General features: G+C 51.7%; 1 protein-coding gene across 9 annotated transcripts in view; it reads left to right on the top strand.

The window, feature by feature from the left end:
- Positions 1-2,489: 2,489 nt before the first annotated feature.
- Rap1gap (Rap1 GTPase-activating protein) overlaps positions 2,490-16,505 on the top strand; it is a 65,151-nt gene continuing 51,135 nt past the window's right edge. For 4 of the 9 annotated variants that reach the window (XR_003954867.1, XR_003954871.1, XR_003954870.1 and 1 more), the window contains exon 1: positions 2,495-2,623. The gene's annotated coding sequence lies outside the window, so the exon portion shown is untranslated. Of the gene's footprint in view, positions 2,624-16,505 lie in introns of all 9 variants that reach the window. The other 5 variants (XM_006538482.4, XM_006538483.4, NR_138591.1 and 2 more) reach the window with 3 other exon arrangements.

Here is a 16,505-nt window from a genome sequence, read left to right on the forward strand (position 1 = left end):
AGTGACCCTAAGGTCTCCCAACTAGCTCTGTCCTCACCTCAGTACTGAACACCAAACCCCAGACCTTGCACGTGCCAGCCAAGTGCTCTCCCACTGACTACATTTTAGGACCTGGTTGTTTGTTTTGTTTTTTAAGCTGGACATGGCCGGGCAGTGGTGGCGCACGCCTTTAATCCCAGCACCCGGGAGGCAGAGGCAGGCAGATTTCTGAGTTTGAGGCCAGCCTGGTCTACAGAGTGAGTTCCAGGACAGCCAGGGCTACACAGAGATACCCTGTCTCGGAAAACCAAAATAAATAGATAGATAGATAGATAGATAGATAGATAGATAGATAGATAGATAGATAGATAGATAGATAGATAGATAGAAAAATATTTCCAGCATTCAAGAGGAAGAGGCAGATGACTCTGAGTTCAAGACCAACCTGGTTGGTCTACATAAAGAATTCCAAGTAGCTCAGACAGGCTTTGAACTTGGTATCTTCCTACCTACAAGGGAGCTAGGATTTCAGGTCTGAACCATCATATCCAGTTCCTCAGGGTATTTCTCCATCACCCACGGCCTCTGTCTGCCTCTCCTGGGGGCCCAGATGGGACACTTCAGTCTAGTCAGCAGCCTGGAGCAGGCTGTTGTCCATCCGTCTGTCTCAGGGCCTTTTGTCAGGCTCCAGGCACTAAGCCACTTATCACATGGCTGGGAGGGAAGTGGCTTCTGCTGGGAAAGAATTGGGGAAGCAGGAAGAGGCACAGGGACTGTCCTTGAAACTGAATTCAGGGGTTGGAGAGATGGTTCAGCGGTTGAGAGCACTGACTGTTCTACTGAAGGTCCTGAGTTCAAATCTCAGCAACCACATGGTGGCTCACAACCATCTGTAATGAGATCTGCCACCCTCTTCTGGGGTGCCTGAAAACAGCTACAGTGTACTTGCATATAATAAATAAACCTTTAAAAAAAAACTGAATTCAAGGTTCTGCCCCCACTGTGTACTAAAAGCCCAAGGATGCCCAGGAGAACCCTGGAATTTGGACTTCTGGTTTGGGTGAAGCTGGTCTATCACATTCTAACCAGGAGGTAGATGTTTGGTTGTCGTTTTCAGTTAGGACTTCCACCAAGCATTGCCAAGAACCAAGGTTCCACAGATCAACCCTGCCAGCGACAGTTGCCATGCCACAGGGTCCTAACGCCATCATCCCTGAGAGGGCTCTGGAGAGCTTCCGTTTCCTCCTTTTATAATTTTGGTTCTTCGAGTGTTTCTCTGTAGAAAGTCAAAGGACCCATCAGGGTGTTCTCCAGGAGCCTCCTTGGTGCCGCAGCTAGCTGTGGTATCCATATTGTCCAGGACTACCTCACCAGCAACACTGACACCGGATGAACCCAGGCTCCAGGTGTTCTGCAGTCTTTCTGTTCTTACCTGGTTCTGACCCGAGGCCTCTGCCCCACCCACACTGCCTGGAGAGCTTGCTAGGGGAGAGCATGCCCACTGCTCAGCCTTTCCCCATAGGGGAGGATGGCATGAGGGATTTCCTCTAATATCCTTTGAGGTAAGTGGGGGTCTGAAATCTGGCCAAGTCCTGCAAGCAGCTGGTGTAAGGGTTGCCAAAGACCCAAATCATTTCCTTAATGAGATGCAGTTCCCCGGACTCAGGAAATCAGAGTGGGAGCAGAGGGTGCTCGGGAAACTTTAAATTTATGATTTAAGTTGTTTCTCCCAAGTCCTACCTTGACCTTGGACAACCCCAAGTATAACGGGACGGAAAGGATGGAAGCTCTCTCTTGTAGCCTCAGTTTCCCGGGTTAGAACAATGAGCGAAACCCAGATGATAGTGAAGGTCTGCTCTGATGTTCAGTGGCTTGGTCAGGATCTCATACCTCCCAGGAAGGCTCTGACACAGGTCTTCTTGACCTATGCAGACAGCTCCTCTCCTGTCCCTGTGGCCTGAGGGAGAGGGATATGAAGGAGCCTTGCATTCTGTTGGCCATCAGTAGTAAGAGTTGGTGGACAAACCCAAGAGGCCATGCTGCTAGCTTGCTAGGTGACCTTAGGCAAGTCTTTTCTTCCTGGGCCCTCCAGAGTCACTAGATACAGGGTTTGCTCTAGGTCCAATTGATACCGTTCCTCCTCTCCTGTAGTCTGGGGCAGGGAAGGGAAGGGAGAAGCAGGGAGCCATTAACTGGGCCTCTCCTGGTTCCAAGGCCAGTGCCACCCTATAAGAGTGGCCCCCCAGCCCCCACTCCACAACTCTCTACTTGCCCCACTTGGGCCAGAAGTTGTCCTTCACAGCCTAAGCTGTCAGCTAGAGCCACCAGCACTGCCACTGCCTGGCTGTGCAACCCTAAGCTCGTCCCTGTGCCTCTCTGGGCCTTAGTTTCCCTACCTGTTAGCTAGGGGCGCGTGGCAGGGGTTGCCTCCCTGCCGCTCCCGCGCCTGGGGCTCAGGCTCCGCAGTGAGGGGGGAGCGGCGCCGAGAAGGAGCGCTCGGCGGTCACGTGACGTTCCCCCTCCCCGAACTGCGGCGGCGGTGGCGGCAGCGGCGGCGGCGGCAGAGAGCGAGTCCCGGCAGAGCTGCAGCGGCAGCCGCGGGCACCGGAGTGCCAAGCCCAGGACAACCCGGCCCAGGCCTGCGGTGAGTGCCAGCTCTGTGCATGGGATCCCGGCAGGGAGGGGCGCGGCCAGGCTAGATGGCGGCGCAGCGGGGCGGGAGACCCGGCGGGCACCAGCCATGCCGCGGGGAGGGCTCGTGTTCCACCCTTAGGTGCCCCGAGTCCTAGGCTCCGTCATCCCTGTTATCCCCTGGAGGGGACTGAGGAGCAGTGGGCGCGCTGGGGAGAGGTCAGCCCGGAATCTCCAAGGGAAGATACTCAGCTCCTTTAAGCAGGGAAGTGGGGGTCCTTTGGCCATCGCCCTGAGCCGTGCCGCTAGGGCCTTGATGTCCTTGCATCTCCAGGTACAGAACGCATCCCTGCCCATCCCGACTCACAGTGGAGCTGGGCACTGGCGTCACGCAGTCCCTGTTGCCACCCCTGGTTCTGCTGGATCTCAGGGCTGGTGCCAAATCCTCTCACAGTCACCACTGTGCCCTGCAGGCCCTTTGGGAGCCTTGCTGGTTTGCCAGCTTGGTGGAGAAACCTTGCCCCCGGCGTGTGTGTGTGTATGTGTGTGTGTGTGTGTGTGTGTGTGTGTGTCCCTGTATCTATCTCTCTCCAATGCTTGACCTTGTGGATGACTGACACAGCCCAGGCCAGAGACCTGAGATGGGGTTAGGAAAAGACATCCCACTGCATCCTCACATGGTATATTGGCATCTGTCCCTGTCCTTCAGTCCCCTCCCTGCCAAAGTCAGAGGGCCAGACACCTAACGGCTGCAGGAAAGATAGGAAGAAAACAAATCCTGTCAGGTATGAAGCAGAAGGAAGCCAAGAGAAAGTGGGGGTGAGATAATATCTCCTCCTCTCCAAGGGAGCGAACGGAATGTAGGGTGCCCCACCAATACAGGACCTTACCTCTTCTTCCTAAGGACATCCGAGGGATGGGATTGCTCTGACAAGTGTCTAGATAAGCTCAGAACCCTGGGGACAGCAGGACTAAGTACAGGACTAAGTAGCGTTCATGCCCCTGCCTCATGGGTTTCCCCAGTGGGACCTCAGCCTGACTCCAGGGCCCCCAGGCAGTGGAAGGATCTGGGCAAGGAGTGGATATGCCTTTCAGCCTGAAGGAGATTCCAGGGTGATGATCAACCTGCAGTGAGAACACCTGCCTTGTCCACTGTCCCTAGCCACCCCTGACACAGCTCTGTAGACCAGGCAGGCCTCGAACTCAGAAATCCACCTGCCTCTGCCTCCCAAGTGCTGGGATTAAAGGCGTGCGCCACCATTGCCGGGCAAGGCTAAGTAGATTGTATGTGACCTCTGGGTTACCTGGTGTTGTGAAACAATCAGATTTTTTTTTTTTTGACTATGTAGTCCTGGATAACCCAGAACATAACATGGCTCTTGGGTGCTAGGAGTAAAAAGGACAAGCCAACATACCTGGCTACAGTCAGAAGTCTCCGGATCCAGAGTGGAGATGTTGCCAGGTGGAGGGTTCGCCCTAGACTCCTGGACTTTTCCTACCTGTGTGTGAGGGAGGTGACTTGCCTCTGAATGGAAAAGGTCTTCCCGTTGGCTTTTATGTCCCCTACCCAGGCTTCTTGCCAGCTCATTACTTCATTTGAGAAAGAAAAAAAAAAAAAAAAGCCTATCCTCCCCTTCTCCCCAAGATAGTTGCCTGGCATGCTCTCAGGAGCCCTCTTTGCCTTGCTAACCATTATCCAGCGCAGTTGACAGAAGGGTCCTTTCTCTGGGCTGTTGGGGTGCAACAGGGCTCCTCTTTATCTTGAAGTGCTTTTCTCCTGGGACCTCAGGGAACGTGTCCCAGCCCCACAGCAGGGTCTGCACAGGGAGAAGGTGAGGGAGGGAATCAGGGAAAGCCTTGCCTTCCACTCGGCTCCTGCACCTACCATGCTGTCCTGTTTGAGAACAGAGAGCCCCTTCAAGGACTCCTGAGGACTCCTGTCTTCTATGCCACCTGTGTGTCTTCAAGGCCTTTGTTCCAGCTGTCAGAGACTGTCAGCAGCCACACATGATAGGCAAACAACCATGACCCCCTGCTGCACAGCCAGACACCAACACAAACATGGCTTGACTCACAAGTACCCTGAGACCCAGACTCAGGAACAGCCATTCTCTACCCTGTCTGACCCCACCCACAAAGAATATGCCACCTCTGTGGCTGACAGGAAGAGCTTCTTGAAATCTTCATGGGGATGGGAGGGTGGCTTTTCTACCTCAGTGGCCTCCAGTGTGCTGGCAGGAGACATGAACATGCAGAGAACACGTGGAGGCCCCGTGCCCTTAAAAATGAACCTGGCAGACATGCTCAGGCGCCCACGTGGATACACGCTTGCATGTGTGCCTGGTATCAGCCTCCTAGGCGTGGGATGTAACAGCCTCATCACCCTTGTGGGGCAGCAGAACCTCCTTCCCCAGCAAACCTGAACCTTATTCCCTCTTTTGGCTTCCTATGAACCCAGCTCGGGATGGGAAAGCAGCCTTTGAATCTGCCTTGTGTTTCTCCCTTCCTCTCCCGTTCCTGTTCCTGCTCCTACCCTACACTTACCCAAAGGGCTGTTTGAGCTTCTCTCCTTTCATCTGGCCCCTGAGAGAACCATTCCTCAGATCTCTCCTGAGACCACAGGGCCCCAGCACAGGCTTGGAACAGCCCCAGCCCCAGCCCCAGCTTCCCTTTTGTCCGCTGCCTTGACAGGAGCCTGACCGAGTTCTGTTTTCTATTCTGCCCTCCCAGCAGGGCTGGGGACCAGCTCCTGTGAATACAGGAGGATCCTTCGTGATCCACTGCCTTTTCCCAGGGCAGAGCTATTGCTAGGCTGGGCCCTGGTACCCTGGCTGTGCCTCTTAGTGGCTAACATCTCTGGGAAGCTGTTGCTGACTGAGCTGTTTGGGTAGACTGAGGTGAGGCCTCCCGGGCAGGTGGATGGCAGGGTGGGGACAATAAGGGACTCTGGGTTCCATCACACTCACTTTGTTCCCCGACCCCAGACAGCTCAAGAGGGCTGATCCTCAGATCAAGCTTGGCCCTTCCTTTGGCCGGGTGTGCAGCCAGGCAAATCATTTTTCCTCTCTGGGCCCAGCTCCAATTCTGGGAAGCAGCTTGGCCCAGCTCGGTAGTGAGGAGGGTCAGAGGTGTGAAGAAGGAGCCCCTGGCCAATGAGAAAGGGAAATTGGGCTCAGCCGAGCAGTGTGACCACTGAGAGTTCCTAGCTGGTGGCTTTCTATAGGTTAGAAGGTCTAGGCTAGGCTACCATAGGCAAGGCTAGGCTAGCCAAGGTGTTGCCAGGTTTTGGACTTTCGGGGTAGCCATCCTGGAATCAGCCCAAGGAAGAGGGAGACACAAGGGCAGGAGGCTGCAGTTGTGGTGCCCTTTTGTAGTGTTCATGTTCTTAGCCTTCAAGACAGGCTCTAATTTTAGGGCTGAGGACTGACACTTGGCAAAGCAGGTGATTGAAGGAAAAAAATCAGTAAAGAGAGGAATCTGAGAGGCGCCGGTAGGGAGGCAACCCTGAAACAGAGCAAGGCGAATCTGACTGAGATATCAGCCATTTCCATAGGCAGATAGGAAAACAGGTATCTTTCTACATAGTGCCTACTGTGTGCCAGCACTGGGTAGAGGCCCTGCCACCCACTAAGCAAGCACTCCATGACCATCACACAGACCAGCAGGACTAGGGACAGAGGTGAGCTGGGTGTGGCCGTTGCCGTGGTGTGTGTTACTGGGGTTGTGCCTACTCTGTCTGCCAACATGAGGCCACCCTCCTGTCAGGCTGAGCAGACCTGAGGTTGCGCCTTGACTCTCCTTGGTTGACCAGTTGCATGGTCTGGCCTTTCTCCTTCATCTTTTTAAGGTTTCATTTCTTTATCTGCAAAGCAGGGACTGTGGATTTTTTTTTGTTTGTTTGTTTTGCTTTGTTCTATAAGTATTAAAAAGATGAACATAGGGCCTGGAGAGGTGGCTCAGCGGTTAAGAGCACTGACTACTCTTCCAGAGGTCCTGAGTTCAATTCCCAGGAACCACATGGTGGCTCACAACCATCTGTATTGAGATCGGATGCCCTCTTCAGGTGTGTCTGAAGACAGCTACAGTGTACTCATACATAAAATAAATCTTTAAAAAAAAAAGAAAGGGGGCTGGTGAGATGGCTCAGTGGGTAAGAGCACCCGACTGCTCTTCGGAAGGTCAGGAGTTCAAATCCCAGCAACCACATGGTGGCTCACAACCATCTGTAACAAGATCTGACGCCCTCTTCTGGAGTGTCTGAAGACAGCTACAGTGTACTTACATATAATAAATAAATAAATCTTTAAAAAAAAAAAAAAAAAAAAAAAAAAAAAAAAAAAAGATTACTATGGGGGACTGGAGAGATGGCCCAGTGGTTAAGAGCACTGGCTGTTCTCCTGGAGGACACGGGTTCAATTCCCAGCACCCACATGGCAGCTCACAACTCCTGGTCTCGCAACACTCTTGTACAGATAGATATACATGCAGTCAAAACACCAATGTACATAAAATAAAAGTAAATAAACTATTTTTTTAATTAACATAGGTGGTATTATACAGCTTTAATAGCAGCACTTGGAAAACCAAGATACGTGGATCTCTGGGAGTTCAAGGCCAGCATGGTCTACTTAGTAAGTTCAAGTCCAGCCATAAATATATATATATATATATATATATATATATATAGAGAGAGAGAGAGAGAGAGAGACCATATCCAAAACCAAAAGCCCAATAAATAAAGACCCGGGATAAGAGTTATAAAGAGTCCAAATCCAATCAAAGCAGGAGTGGTAGGTAGCAAGCACTTTGGGATGGAAAGTCAGGGGGATCTTGAGTTCAAGGCCATGTGGAGATCACGTCTAAAACAATGAAAAATGCTGGACTTGGGGGCTGGTGAGATGGCTCAGTGGTTAAGAGCACTGACTGCTCTTCCAAAGGTCCTGAGTTCAAATCCCAGCAACCACATGGTGGCTCACAACCATCCCTAACAAAATCTGATGCCCCCTTCTGGAGTGTCTGAAGACAGCTATAATGTACACACATATAATAAACAAACAAACAAACAAACAAATATTTAAAAAGAAACAAGAAAAAGAAAAGTGCTGGACCTGGGGAAGCCGCGAAGGTTCATGACTTATCTAGGATACAGAATGAGTTAAATGAGTTTTGAGACCCTGTCTCAAAAGAAGAAGCAAGAAGGCTGGTCAGTAGTAGCTCATGTACAGGGCTCAGCCACTGGACCTGCAGATGAAAGGCTACCTCAAGCTAAAGAATCCAGTGCTGGGGCTGTTGAGATGGCTCAGTGGGTAAGAGCACCCGACTGCTCTTCCAAAGGTCCGGAGTTCAAATCCCAGCAACCACATGGTGGCTCACAACCACCCATAACGAGATCTAATTCCCTCTTCTGGAGTGTCTGAAGACAGCTACAGTGTACTTACATATAATAAATAAATAAATCATTAAAAAAAAAGTAATAAAGAGTATATCATAAAAATAAATAAGATAAATAAATAAAAAAGAAAAAAAAAAAGAATCCAGTGCTGATCTCTGCTGTGTGACTCTGGACAAGCCTTCGACCCTTTGTGTGGAGCTCCTGTCTGCTGTCCTCTGGGGAGCATTGTGAGGATGGAGGCGCAGTCCCCGGGAACTGCTTTGGATTAGTAGCTCAGGAAAACGGAAATCTACAGAGGATAAGCAAACACCAGGGAAACCTGGAGAGAAATCCTTTTCAAGAACTACAGAATATTACCAGGCAGTGGGTCACGTCTTTAATCTCAGCATTTGGGAGGCACAGCAGGCAGATCTCTGAGTTCAGGGCCTGGTTGGCCTACTTAGTGAGTTCCAGGGCAGCCAGGGCTACACAGAGAAATCCTGTCCCAGAAATAAATAACTTGGGCGGAGGTGGTGCTCACTTTTAATCCCAGAAGCAGAGGCAGGCAAATCTGTGAGTTCGAGGCCAGCATGGTCTACAGAGTGAATTCCAGAACAGCCAGAGATACATACAGAGACCTTGTCTTGAAAAACAAACAAACAAACAAACAAACAAACAAACAAACACAACAACAAATAAATAAAAACAAATAAACTACCACTTCAATGTATTATTTATTTTCCTGCCTTCTCCTCTTTTTTAAAAGGCATTTATTTATTAGCTTATTTATGTGTCTATGTGCATGGACACGACATAGCACAATATGGAGATCCAAGGACAGTCAGTTCCTTCCCTCCATCATGTGGGTCCCAGGAATCAAACTCAGGTAGTCAGTCTTGGCAGCAAGCACCTTTACCCTCTGAGCCATATCACCTACCCCTTTACCTTTTTGAAAGTTCTCACTATGTACCCTAGGCTGGTCTTGAACTCATGGTAATCTCCCAGTCTCCCAAGTGCAAGGGATTTCAGGCATGCATCACCACACCCAGCCCAAAGTTTATAGGTTTTTTTTTTAAAGATTTATTTATTTTATGTATATGAGTACACTTGCTCTCTTCAGACACACCAGAAGAGGGCATCGGATCCCATTAAAGATGGTTGTGAGCCACCGTGTGGTTCCTGTGAATTGAACTCAGTACTCTTAACCACTGTGCCACCTTTTTTCTTTCTTTCTTTCTTTCTTTCTTTCTTTCTTTCTTTCTTTCTTTCTTTCTTTCTTTCTTTCTTTCTTTCTTTCTTTCTTTCTTCCTTCCTTCCTTCCTTCCTTCCTTCCTTCCTTCCTTCCTTCCTTCCTTCCTTTCTTTAAGCTTCCCTTCAGTGTTAGGGAGTAACGGGATCTTCTTTTTATCCTCCCGTGACATCACATTTTCAAAGGCAATTGGCAATTGAGGAGTGAGGGGCCTGGCACATAGTAGGTATTGATTGGTACCTGATAACATGGATGTCAGAGAGGGGTAAAGGCTACACTGAGGCCAACTTGGGGACATTTGGCTTCAGGGAAGGGTGACGCAATGACCTGGTTTATTAATGGCTTGAGGACTCTGCATTACCCCAAAAGTCACAAAGGAACCCACTGGGCATTGTACACATAGCCTCTGGTTACATGGCCAGACTCGGTAGGCAGGGGACAAGGAGCAGCCTGGCACAGGTACAAGGTACAGCTCTCTGCCTAGCTGTGCTGGGCTCCTGCTGCCCAATGCCTTTCTCCCTGGACCTCATCTTCCTGTGTTCAGATGAAAGAGCTGCTGGGTGTTCCCTCCCTGGAGCAGGTGAGGGCGTCAACTGAGAGTTGCAGGAAGCAAGACCGGCACCCACACAGAAAGTCCATACCTCGTCCCCTGCCTCTGCCTTACTGTGTGGGGGCAGCAGGATAGGCTCTGACCCTGCTGCTGGGTCTGTGACTGCTGCATGGCTCCAGGGGCTGATAATGTCTATGCAGCGTGAGCCCCGGGGTTGTTACTCCTGCAGGTGTTTCTGTAACTGCCTGTTCCCCGGGCACCCCTGGGAATTTGGAGCTGTTGGCAAGGTGCCCAGGGACAACGGGTGGAGATCAGGCACCTGTGCCACCTCCTAATGCCCACGGGAGCCACACATTTGCAGAGGGAAGGAAAACGGAGGCCAGATAGTGGGGTTCAGCCCTCTGTCCCTCTCCTGATATCTGACTTGAATCTCTGAGAGATAGATGCCCTCGTCCAGAGTCCCCTCCTCGGGCAGATGGAGGTGGTTAATGGAGGCTGACCTTGGGAGTGTCCCTTGCCTGGCTGCATAAGACCAGAACTTGGAGGACATTTCTGACTTCATCATCTCAGAGTGGGCCAAACCACTGGCCTCAGGGGTTTGCCGGAATGGGACGGTGTTGATGGTTGCAAGCCTTGTGCCCTGCCACCATGTCGTCTCTGACCTTGAGAATCAGGAGTGGCCACACACTCTCAGGTAGACTGCTGCGGGCCCCTGGGCCAGCCTTGGCAGCAGTCTTATGAAGTCACAGGGCTACACCTGGGGATGAGTGGGCCTTAACCTTGCCCACTCACACCTGCCTCCCACCTTGTAGCCTGTCTCTGATCTCTAAATACCACAGAGAGCAAAACTGGACAGGGACCTGAGGGCTGAGATCTCACTCATCCATGCCACTAGGCTTCCAGCAGGAAAGGTGCATGTAAGTAGTTAATGTCCCTAAGGACAGAGAAGCCTGGGGCTTGCCCCTACCCTACTACCCCCAAAATACGCAGTCCTTACCAGTAGGATTCTGGGAGAATATGCTGAATATGAGCTGAGCCGTAGAACCCCGGAGGGGCGTTAATTGAGTACTTACAGTGTGCTGTGTACTGTGATGAGGGTTTCCCGTGACTTCTCAGCAACTGTCATTATCAGCCATAGGGGCTTAGGGAGGTCGAGCAACCTCTGGAGGTCGCTCAGTGGACTGAGATTGTAATTAGGGCTCTGTTGGCCTTTGTTAATCACTGTGGTGTACAAAGTAAGACAGCGAGGGAAAGGGTACCATTGAGAAAGGTGGGATATTCCCAACTGCTCTAAGACGTTTGCTCTGGCCATGGGAATAGGGATGGAGGCAGGGGAGGGGGCGGGGTGAGGGCTAGGCTACCCCCAGGGCAGGGGCTTTGCTCTCAGTTCTGTCCATTGTCAGTGACAACATGGCAAAAGTAGATGTCCCATGACAGTGAGGAAGGAGGGCCTCACTGGCCACCCAAGAGCCTTCCCTGATTCTTGCCCCGTATCACGTGTGCCTCTTGGAACCAAGCCTGTGTTAGTGTGGGATATATCATAGCCATAGCTCAGGACGCCTAATCTTGAGTGGCCAGTGTGTTCAGAGATGGATGGACCCAGAAGCAAGGTCCTGTGCACACTCCCCCAAGGTCCCTCCCTCACCTCTCTGAACCCTCACTGAGATGCGGCAGCAGCTGCCATACGAGTCACTGCCTCACAGGGTCTAAGGGGGCCACCCAGACATGAAGTCCCGGGTGACTCATTCCTTCTCACTCCACCATGGGCTTCTCTCCAGATCTTAGGCTGAGGACATTTTTGTATTCCAGGTTAGAGGATCCTGCAGACAGAGGGGCAGGATAGTCAGAGGGAACCCCTTACTCCCTACCCCATTCCAGCCTGGGGTGCTGGGCCCCAGGGATAGTCGGTGGGAGATGAGGCTGGGTGCTTCAGGGCCTCACCTCTGCCCCTACCCAAGAGGCATCTCTGCCTGCCATGCCCAGGGGGCTGTGCTACCTTGGAAACCAGAATAAGACAGGCCTTTAGAGAGCCCTCATTATAGGCAGAGAAAGAGGCCCAGAGAAGGGATGACACCTATCCCGAAGTTACTCTGTGGGCCAGTGTGGGGCTTAGCTCAGGACCTGGGTTTCCAGGGCATGTCCAGTAACCATATTTAAGACCCATTTCAGTTTCTGCAGACTTGACCTTTTGTTTTTAAAAGGGAATCATCATGTTGCTTAAGGTAGTTTCACACTCAGCCTCTCAAGTGCTGAGGTTGTATGCACTAGCCATACATTTATGCTTTGGTTTTATTTTATTCAAGGGTTTTGTTTTTTTTTGTTTTTTTGTTTTTTTTTTGGTTTTTCCAAACAGGGTTTCTTTGTAGCCCTGGCTGTCCTGGAACTCACTTTGTAGACCAGGCTGGCCTCAAACTCAGAAATCTGCCTGCCTCTGCGTCCTGAGTGCTGGGATTAAAGGTGTGCGCCACCACGCCCGGCTTAAGATTTATTTTTATTTATTTAATGTATATGAGTACTCTATCTACATGTAAACCTGCATGCCAGAAGAGGGCATCAGATCCCATTACAGATGGCTGTGAGCCGCCATGTGGTTGCTGGGAATTGAACTCAGGACCTTGGGAAGAGCAGGCAGTGCTCTTAACCGCTGAGCCATGTCTCCAGCCCTTTGTTTTTGTTTTTGAGACAGGATCTTGCTATATAGCCCAGACTAGCCTAGGAGTTACAATCCCATGGCCTCAGCTCCTTAAGTGCTGGGATTATAGGTGTGCATACCATGCCTGACTGTGAATCCCTATTTACGGTGCCCCCCCTTTGTTAGACTCGAGCACGTTTGAGTTCTAAAAACACTCCGGTGAGATAAGAACAGGTACCGCCACCACGCGCCATCGCCTGTCACAAATCCTGGGCTCTGAAAAGTCAGCAGCCAGGAAGAGCAGAGCAGGGGATTCAAACACAGGCCCGACTGAGTCCAAGCTCATACCGGCACAAGACCATGTGTGTTCTGATAGGGATAAAACTTCCTTCCCTTTCTTTCTGTTCAGAGCTGGCCTAGGACATCATTATGAGCCCCTATCTCAAGGGAGGCTGAGAGTCAGGCTGCGAGGTGCAGGATCTCCAGACATCCCTTCACTCTCTGCCTCACCCATAATGGCTGCCTCTCTCCTGTTATTACGTCAGCCATAGACTACCTTTGAGTGTTCGTGGTGTACCTGACCTCCCCTTGAGAGAAGTGGGGCAGGACCCAGCGGGTGCACCTGCTGCTATTGGTATAAATAACGACCCCATGCAAGCCCTTGATGGCACCGGGCATTGCCGCTTCCCCGCATCAGCCTCCAGTCACGTGAGCCAGGCCCCTGCTCAGTGTGGCTCTTGCGTCTGTGTTCCTACCCACAGTGGATCCTGCCTTGCCCTGGGTCCAGGCTTTGTGTCCAGGCTGTGTGGCTGTGCTTAAAGAACTGTGTCTGGATGGCAGGTGCCTACCAATCAGCATGTATCTATTAAGCACCTACTGTGTGTCTTTCAAGGCTAAAGTTTGACCAAATAGAGAAACCCTGTTCCTTGTGAGGAGTGTGGGGCTCCAGCACCATTCTTTCCAGCCTGTGAGGACCGGAGCAGAATAGCTGCTTTCTTTTGGAAGGTAAAGTGAATGCGTCATGGAGTGTGTGTAGCCATTTATACCCCGACTCTCAGGCAGGCCCTTCAGCTCCCTAGAGCCTGGGTTTCCTGGCCTGTGGAATGGGAACAGCCGTTTGACCTAATTAACTCGATGGCAAGATATGTGCTTGGCACAGGGCCACGGTAGTGGGTAGCTACTGTTGTTTTGGGCTGGAGCGTGAATGATGGGAGTGAGGTTTTGAGGAGCACACAGGGGAGTCTTTGCCAGCCTCAGTTTCCCCATCAGCCATGATAGATACACTATTCTTGCATGATCTAGCTCCTGGGCCTATTATGAAGATCACAGAGGCTACAGGATGCGTAGGTGAAGCTTAGCAATCCTCTCAGAGGAACGAAGGGTGGAAGGAACAAGGTAGGCGGCAAAGCAGGTGCCACCATTGTGGCACGCAGGTGTGCCATTGTGGCCTAGAGAGGCACAGTCTATTGGCGAGGGGAGGCTGTGGGGCCGCCTCCACACCAGGGAAGGAGGGAGGGAGTGTGGCACAGCGGGGTTTGAGGCGCTGTCTCTGGAGGCTCAGGGTCCCCACCCTGAGAGAGCCTGGGGGGTGAGGGGGGTTTGCTGGGGTTGGGGCGCTGTCCCTGGTCCTGGAAAGCTGCCTGCGCTAGACTGCAATTCCACCAACGGCCAGATGAGGGAGCCAGGGACCGCCTCTGACTCCTAAACTGCGTTCGGAGACTTCTAAGAGCAGTCTTCATTTCCAGATTTAACACTCCTAGATAATAAGCCTGCCCAGCTCATTTCAAAAGCCAATGACATTTCACCACAAGGGAACCAAACAGTGCCCCACTTTGGGTGAATGCCCTGGCACGACCACACCGCAAGAGTCACAGAAGAAACCAAACCCTTAGTATTTCTGACAGAGACACTTTCCCATTAACAGTAGAAAAATCTTACCATGCACCTGACCTCCAGCTCAGGATGTCTCCAGCAATTGAACCTCAGAAAATTTCATTATGGATTAAAGCCACATCAAAAAGAGACTCACGGGGCTGGGGCTTTTAGCTCAGTGGTAGGCCAATTGCCTGGCTTGTTCAAGGTCTTGGGTTCCACCCAACTCCAGCATTGTAGCAAAACAAGAAAAATCACAGATCAATACTGATGTATGAAGTACTTGGGGGCTAGGTCGGCTTAGCAGGCTGTGCCCACGTGCAGGGCGGGGCAGCCTGTGTGAGGGAGCCTGCCTCAGCAAGACTCTCCATGAATAGCTCTTCTGGCTGCCACCCTCTGAATGGCTGTGGTGACTCTCAGTAATTGCTAAATTAAAACCACCCTCTGGTATTTCCCTAATGCTTCCTGGAGGCGGAGTTGTCCTCACTGAGAACGGTAGCCAGGGTGGGGGCTTCGTGGCTCTGAGTCCCAGACTGGCCAGCTGTGTAGAAGGGGAGGCAAGAGTAGAAAGGGGCTTGTCCTGGGAAATAGCAAGTGATTCACAAACCTGGGTCTGAGATCCAGGTCTCCTGACCAAGGGACCAGGGCTCGGTCAGCTTGCTGCCCCAGCAGGTGTTCTGTGGGTGCCTGCCTGAGCTTTGACCTACATCCCTGAAAATGAACAGGGAAGGATCACGTAGCAAAGATAGTGGAGGAAGGTGCCTGGGTCCCTGCCTTGACCTCCCCTCTACTCTCCTCAGGGGTGCCATGGTTGGCTGCACACATCTCTGACCCACAGAAGTCATTCTCTACACCTTCTCGTTTCTTCTCCACAGTTTTCCGGGTGCCACGTAAGGTGGGCGGCCATGTGTGTATGTATACATGTCTGTATGCACACCGGATAAATGTAAGGTGACCACAGTTAAAGGTGTGATTTCAGCGCACGGGCCTGTGGTCTTGGGTGCCTCATGGGTGTGCAAACCCAGCCCCAGTCAGTAGCTGAGTACATCTAGATTTAGGACTCGGATGTGCAAACTTCCTCTGACCTTTGCACATGTGTGTGTGCGCACGCAAGCTGATGGCGTGGGTGCTGACTTTTATGTGAGCAGGTTTATATGAGACATCTAGGCACAAGTTAGATGTTTATATGTGTGCACTGTGTAAGTCGAGATGCTCACAGACCCGGGGTAGCTTGGGTACAGGTGTGTCCTCGGGTCCTCCAGGAAGAACCAGGACAGCACATGGACCACAGGCAGCTGATTGGGGAGGGTGTGAGCCGAGCCACACTTCCTTCCCCAGGACCGGGACACACACACACACACACACACACACACACACACACACACACCCGCCTCCATGTAGGACAACCTGGAACTGGATGGATGTAACTGGGTTAGGATTTGAGTGCGTCCCATGGTGGGTGGAATTCCTTCTCGGCATGTATATGTTGCTTGTGTTAGGCCTGGAGAGAAAGAGACCGGTGTGCATGTGTTAGGGAGAGTGATTAACACATGAGCAGACCTAAGCCCAGGGAGGAAACAGATTCCAGCCAAGCCACTCAGGAGCTGCCAAGAGCAGGGCGGAGAGCCCAGGCCTGCCATGCCTCTTGCCCAGGGGAACCTGAGCATATCCCTCCATGGGAATGACTTGAGAGAGGAGGTGGTTTGGAGACCCTGGCAAGTAGCATGTGGAGCCCAGCCTGGGGTCTTCCTGGAGCTTGCCCTTCACTCTGTTCTCCAGTTCCCTGCGGGGGGCTGGGAAGGGGGGGTTGTTATAGGCAGGTGAGCCGGCTGGGTGAGCTTGGGGGAAGAAACTACTCCCCACCCCTGCTCCTTCCCTTCTTCATCAGGTGCAGAGTCAGGAGGCCTAGAAGAGGAGGTGGCTTCCCAGAAGGAGCTGAGCCTGGAGAGCAGGCTCCGTTTTCCTTTTGACCCAGGGTCTCATGTAGCTGTGGATGACCTTGGATATCTGATCCTCTTGCCTTCACCTCCCTTGTCGTGCCTGGATCTGTTATTTTGTTTGTTTGTTTGTTTGTTGAGACAGGGTCTCTCTATGTAGTGTTGTCTGGCCTGGAATTGGACATGTAGACCAGGCTGGCCTTGAACTCAGAGATCCGCCTGCCTCTGGCTCCTGAGTGCTAGGATTAAAGGTGTGAGCCACACGTGGGCCTGGTTCTTGCTTT

Source organism: Mus musculus, chromosome 4 (assembly GCF_000001635.26).
Source record: "Mus musculus strain C57BL/6J chromosome 4, GRCm38.p6 C57BL/6J".
Lineage (NCBI taxonomy): Eukaryota > Metazoa > Chordata > Mammalia > Rodentia > Muridae > Mus > Mus musculus.